This window comes from Chelonia mydas, chromosome 6 (genome assembly GCF_015237465.2).
Source record: "Chelonia mydas isolate rCheMyd1 chromosome 6, rCheMyd1.pri.v2, whole genome shotgun sequence".
NCBI lineage: Eukaryota > Metazoa > Chordata > Testudines > Cheloniidae > Chelonia > Chelonia mydas.
In genome coordinates, this window is record NC_051246.2 from 51,227,061 (window position 1) to 51,233,972 (window position 6,912).

Below are 6,912 nucleotides of genomic sequence, written 5' to 3' on the forward strand. Positions count from 1 at the left end.
TCCACTGTGCACTTAGCAAGTGAAGGCTGAAGGGCAGGAAAGATTAGAGTTGGAAGTGTTTAGCTGGAACATTTTAAAATATTGCTATAATACACTACTTATCTTTCACTAACAAAAGTAGGAGAGACATAATTTCTGTCTGAAGCGGAAATACTCTGACCCTATTCTGTTGACAGTACAAGACTAAATCTTCTGGATTGCCATTTCATTGTGTTTTTAAGATACTGCACTACAAATACTTTGCAGACTTAAATTGTTTAAGGGTAAATAAGACTCAAGTCAAGGCACAGATATGCTTTTATTTTTAACCTTTCAGTGATGTTTGGTGCTGTAGCTGCTAATGAGCTTTCTGGTTGTTACATGATATTTAATAATAATTTTAAAAATTGCTTTTCATCTTCTTAGTTGAGAGGGTGGGGCACCACTGATACCTTTAGGTATTTTGAAAGCATTTTCATTTTCCAATGACATTTTCAGAAGTAAAGAACTATTCTTGTTTTTAATCCTTATATATGTCTTAACATTCACTATTATTCTACTCCCCTTGCTCAATTATTTTCACATGTAAACTGCTATTTTTCATGACTTAAGCACAATATGCCATTTTTAATACAGTAATAAATTAGAGTAGTAATCATTTTTATTTTATTTATTTTTATTTTAGCCAAACAGACAAATACTTAGGGAAAGAAAGTAATCATTTTTTAAAGACCTAAAGGACACCATAAATGTTTCTTTCTTCACTTTTGACATCCTCTTTACGGGCCTAATCCAAAGCCCACTGAAATCAAAGGAAGTCTTTCTTTGGCTCCCTTTAGCTACAATGTAAATCAAACAACTAAGAAAGGGAAAGTTGACAGCAATGAATACAAATCAGAAGCTAGGAATTATAGGAAAATTGATAAGGGAAGCCAAAGGACACAAGGAAAAATCAATGGTCAGAGGAATTAAGGACTATAAAATGGAGCTTTTTAAGTGTACTGGGAATAAAAAGAATCCCAACAATGGCTAGTAGATGGAAATGGTAGTATTGTCAATAATAATGCAGAAAAGGAAGAGGTGTTCAATAAATATTTCTGTTCTGTATTTGGGACACTGTTTCATGTAGTTATATCATATAATGGGGGGTGAAACACTTTCCAATAGGTACTTAGGAGACTGTTAAACAGCTACTAACATTAGACATTTTTAAATCAGCAATGCCAGATAACTTGCCTTCGAGAGTTTTAAAAGAGCTGGCTAGGGCGCTCACTAGATAATTGATTTTCAATAACTCTTGGAACACTGGGAAAGTTACAGTGGATTGGAAGAAAGCTAATGTGCCAATATTTTACAAGGGCAAACTGGACAACAAGGTTAATTATGGGCCTATCAGCCTGATATCGATCTCAGGCAAAATAATGGAAACAGCTGATGTGGAACTCAATAAAGAATTAAAGGAGGTAATATAAGTAACGTCAGCCAACATAGGTTTATGGAACTAGATCCTTTCAAACTAAAAATATATTTTATTGATGAAATTAAAAATTTGAATAATGGTAATAGTTTTGATGTAATAGACTTCTGTAAGGCATTTGACTTGGTACTGCACATTTTGATAAAAAACTTCAGCAACACAAAATTAACACAGCACACATTAAATGGATTAAACACGGGCTAACTGATAGATCTCAAAATATAACAGTAAACAGGGAAACATTTTCAATCAGGTGTGCATCCAAAGTGAACTTTTCCTAAGTCCCAGTATGATCAGATGGGAATTGGTTTGGACCCTTATAGGGAAGAGCCACAAATGTCACATCTGGAGTTAAATTTCTCCCATGTCCACAGGTGTTTGGCTCTGAGCTTTTGGTTCAGGTGCATCTCTAAATAGAGGGATGTAGCTCTAAAGTCAACAAAAGGACCTCTTTGCTGCTGTTTGGTTTAGCCAGGAGTAAGAAATATTAGCCATTCACTATCAGGTGACTGAGCAGAGATGGACAGAAAGGCCCCTCTGCTCTAAAGGTCTTCCCTCAAAGTTACACAAAAATGGCAAAATAGAGTGAGAATGTGGGTGGGAGGGTGGGTGTAGCTCTGTACAAACGCTCTCAGATTGCAAGCCACATTGCTGTAATTGTATGCACTTTGTATTTAAGAATGATGCTGTACAATTATCACAAAAAAGCATGAAGTGTCTGAACTATGTTGAGGTACAGTTAAGCATACTGGAGGTGTCTTTTAATTGTTATTGTTTGAATAAACTAAAAAATGTATATACTGTGTATATATAAAAATTGTATAGATTTGATTGTATCCAATTCCCACACCTTCCATGTGGCACTTGTCTTCCTAGATGATACGCTTTCAAGTGCAAGGAACTTGTCCTTCATTTGTGTTTGTATGTCGTGACAAAACTCTGACCTTACCTCAGTGGGTCCTACGCTTCCAAGCGGATTATGCTAGCCTCAGAGGCTCACTGTGACCACCACGTAGACCTTCTCTCTGTAGAGGCAAGGGTCACAGCCTACTGAGCCATTTGCATCATAAGCCAGCAAGGGAGGTGGGAAGAAGCAACCCGCCCTTGCAAAGTCTCGGTTGTACCACAATCTCTGTGATTACTCGGGGAGAGTGGGAGGGGAGGAGCCCGGGCCTGCCCTCTACTCTGGGCTCCAGCCCAGGGACCCTAATAGTAGCAGCTATTGGTAGCTGACTTTTGAAACAGGACAAGTATAATTCCCTGGGCCACTTTCCCACAGCAGCCCCCACTTCCTCTACATCTACTTCACCCTTATCTCAGGGCCTCCTTCCTTGTGCCTGACAAGGTTTGTACTGCCCTGTTTCTCCAGCCATGCAGCTTCCTCCTACAGCTCCTGACACATCCTCCTAACTGGGAGGCTTTTAACTAGTTCCAGCCAGCCCTTGATTGGCTTCAGGTGCCCCAATCAACCTAGCTGTCTCCACTGCTTTCTAGAAGGATCTTAATTGGCCCCAGGTGTCTTAATTGACCTGGAGCAGCTGCCATTTGGTTAGCATAGTAACAGGGATTTGTTTAGCCTGTGGCTAATATACCTGTTTCTCACTACTTTCCTATAGCCATCTGGCCTTTTCCCATCACAATGTGTATTTGAATTCAACACTGCACTACGAACCCATCATGTATTGAATGGTTTGTTTAAAGAATAGAAAAATATACTATATTTCAGAGGTAGCCTTTACTTTGAATGCCAAAGGTGGGGTTCTGTGACAGTGGATTTATTTTCTTACTCATTATTTCTGAATTCCTATGAGTAACTAGCCTAGTCATATCCTGTATCATTTATTGGCAGCACTGAATTATCCAGAATGTAAAAGGAAATGACTACTTGAAGAACACTGTTTGAGCAGGCAGGGCACCTCCCTTTCTAATCAGATTCCAAAAAATGTGTACCTTCCAACTGACTCATACAGAAAAGGAAAGGACTGTTTGATTATGTTCTTTAATGGGAAAAGTAAAATGTACTTAGTCGCACCTCTAATCAGTGACTGTATTTAGATGAAACAATCCCAGATGTCTGCATTGGCATTTGTTCTTTAAGAAATAAATGCACCTTAGTTTGGTATTAAATTATGAGTCATTGTCTGTGCTCAATACTGTGACCACAATAGGCCCGATTCTGCTCTCATGAACATCACTATCAATCAAGAGTAACTCTTCTGAAGTCAGTGGAGAAAACACCACTGGTGTAAAACTAGTGTGAGGTCCCATTCAGAATTACTTCCCATTTTCTTAATGTAAAGCCAGCTTCATTCTTTCTCTTTGTTAAATGGATGTTTTAGTAACTGATGGAGGGGAGGGGACCAGTTTTTATTTTCTAGTCTATGAGAGCACTGGGAAGTGAGTGCAGAAACAGAATATTTGGGTGCTGACAGGAAAAAGCATATGTTACTTAACAGCACCCCGTTCAGCCAAATAAAGGCTATAACACTGAAGGTTCCAAAGGGAACTCTGTTCAGTTGGAAGAGCTCACGGCTGAAATATTCACACTGGGAAAATCTTGTCCTTACTTCTGCAGCCACAGAGGCTTCTTTAGCAGAAGATCTGCTGCTTTTCTGCTGAGCAAGGTTGGAGCAGGATTCCAGAGGCTGAAATCAGTGGGACTAGTCACATGCTTGGGCTTGTGCAAAACGTGTTCCCAAGAGTGGGACCTAAGTTGGTGCAAAAATTGACCCACTCTCTGTAAAATAATTCATGGTGATGCACTTTAAACCTCTTTTTTTATAACTGTCTATAAATTTGTATTTCCAACATAGGAAGAGACAACACACACACACACACACTTCAGCTCTTAAGTATTTCCCTTCCCCTGTTTTTATTGGGTTGGAAACTGAAAGGAAGATGGCAGGTAAGTAAGAAAATAAATGTATATAATATTTAGACATACCTAAGTGATAGCATGTTAGCTTTGGGGACTGGCAGTCAAGACTCCCATAGTATATTGCCAACTCTGCCACTGATTCACTATGTGATTCTAGACAAGTCATTTAGTCTCTCTGTTCCTCAGTTTCCCCATGTGTAAAAATTTATATGTGGCTTAATTAAAAAGTATGGCTTTAGTGGACAGCAATGTAATGTTAAGCTAATGTGTGGATCTATCATAATAGTTATATGTATAATGCTTGTATAATGTCTGTTAATTACATTGTATGATAAACATTGATTATTTAAGGAAAAAATCAAATATAAGAGGTTTTTAGCTAGGAAAAAATAAACAAAAGTTTAAACTTTACCTTTCCCCTAAAGGTAATTTAATTTAATTTAACTGATGCTAGCCTTCTCCTGCCAACAGTAACACAACATAAATGTATCTACAGTTGGTTGGATTAACCCTCCCCTTGTTTCAATAGTAAGGTCTGCCATTGGTAACAATTGATTTTTTTGTTGCTGTTGTTACTTGGTCAAATCTTTTAACTGTTTGCAAGGTATTTATGCCGAAGTTCAGTTCCTTGGCTGTACTTGTGTTTTTTTCCCCACAGAGAGCTATTTCAGAAGTCTATCTCTAATTTTCTCTCTTTTAAACCATAATAATTTTACATTTCCAAAAGCCCCTTTCATACTGGACAATTCCCTTTTAGGATCCTGAAGCACTTTACAAACAGTATAGAAACAGCTTCCTCATCAAAATGCAGCCACCTGTGGAGTGGAAGGCAGCCACAACACTGCACACAGCACACGTGTAGAGAAGGGTAAGTTTTGACCAAAGACTCCAGGGCAAACCACTTCATTAATTAAAAGTACCAGGGGAGCTTTAATGTCCATGCAGAGCATTCATGATCTCACATACAAAAGACCCTCAAGATGGGAGTAGTGTAAGAACCTCGATATATAACAAATTTCATGGAGCTCAGCTTATCTATCTTAGAAGTACAAAGAAATGAGATATTATCCAGCTAAATTACTTTTCTTGTCCTTGTTCTTTTACTTCCCTCTGGATTGTTACTTTATTTCTCCTTAACTGCAATATTCTTCAGTATTTCTGTCTGAGATGCCCATAAGTTCCTTAAAAGAGAATGATACTTGATAGCTGAAAGTCAGATAGGTAACTTATCTCCATTATTCAAACCTATTTAAGCCTATTTAAATTGAAGACATCATCTGTAAGTTCCAGCTACCAACTGACTCTCTTATTCAGCAGTTGACAATTGCCGGTTTCAATTATGTTTTCCTCTTTTTTTCTGGCCAGAGAAGTAAGACTGCTTTTTTTCACAGCCCCATTCTGGCTGGGATGTGTTTTGGGGAATCCATTCAGTTCCATAGAAAGAGGATGCCAGCAAAATGATTGATCACACCAGGCAGGAATGCAATGAATTTCAATATCACGTCATTTTGGATGCCCCCCTTCTGCTTTCTATTTGCCGAGATAAAAACCACATGGCCCTTGCCAGTTTTCTCACTCTTATGACAGTCAGCCCAGCCATTCTCACAAAAGCCACTTATCCACCTGTAAAGCAACAGCAGGAGGGAGGCAAGCTTTCTCAAGTCCCATCTGGTTTGAATCCAGCTTCTACCTCTGAAGCTGCCTGTTGGCTTTCTCCTCACCCTGCAGCTGGGGCACCAGTTTTGATCTGGATAGTCAGGTCATATATGTGGTAGCAGCTCTTTTAAAGACATGTTCCTGAGCTCTCCTCTAATCTGTACAATCTCAGTCATAAGCCACTACCGATCCAATGAGCACCATGCCCTCTTACCTCAGCTATTCAGGTATATGAGGGAGCAGGGCAACATGCTAAAGTATCAAACTGATTTTGACTTTCATCATATCAAAGGCAAGCAAAATAAATATGAACTGACAGACTTGTAGCTCAGAAACAAGGCAAGAGATGAAATATATACAGTGATACTGCAATATGTATTATATACTTCATACTTTGTACCCAGGGTTCCCAGTCTTGGGAAGGGAAAGCAATCTCTATTAAATGAGAGAGAGTGGTCTGATAAAGAAATCAGATCCCGTATTTTCCAAGCCTTCCACAAGGAACGTCATTGAGGAGAAGGGTGGAAGACATTGTTTATATGAGGCTGTTTGGCCAGTTTATATAGATGCACTGACCTCAGACCCAGAGGATGCTGCTTAAGAGTAGTAGAGAAAGCACTATAATTACAACTGGATACAGCAGCTCCAATATGATGGGAATGAGCACTGATATCTACATTAGATTAGAGTAAGTAGACCATCGGTCTCACAGGAAGCATTGTGTGAATGTACTAGAATACAGAAAGAAGTATATAGGGGACCAGACTGTAGGTGTCCCAGAATGAGGCAAACCCAGCCAGATGGGCCAAAGCTGGGCCATGCAAAGCACCTTCCAAAAGTGTAACACAAACCCACTTAGCAAAACCGTTGTTGCTCAGGGGATTTCAAACACAGTGCTATAAACGTTACTTAAATATCATTA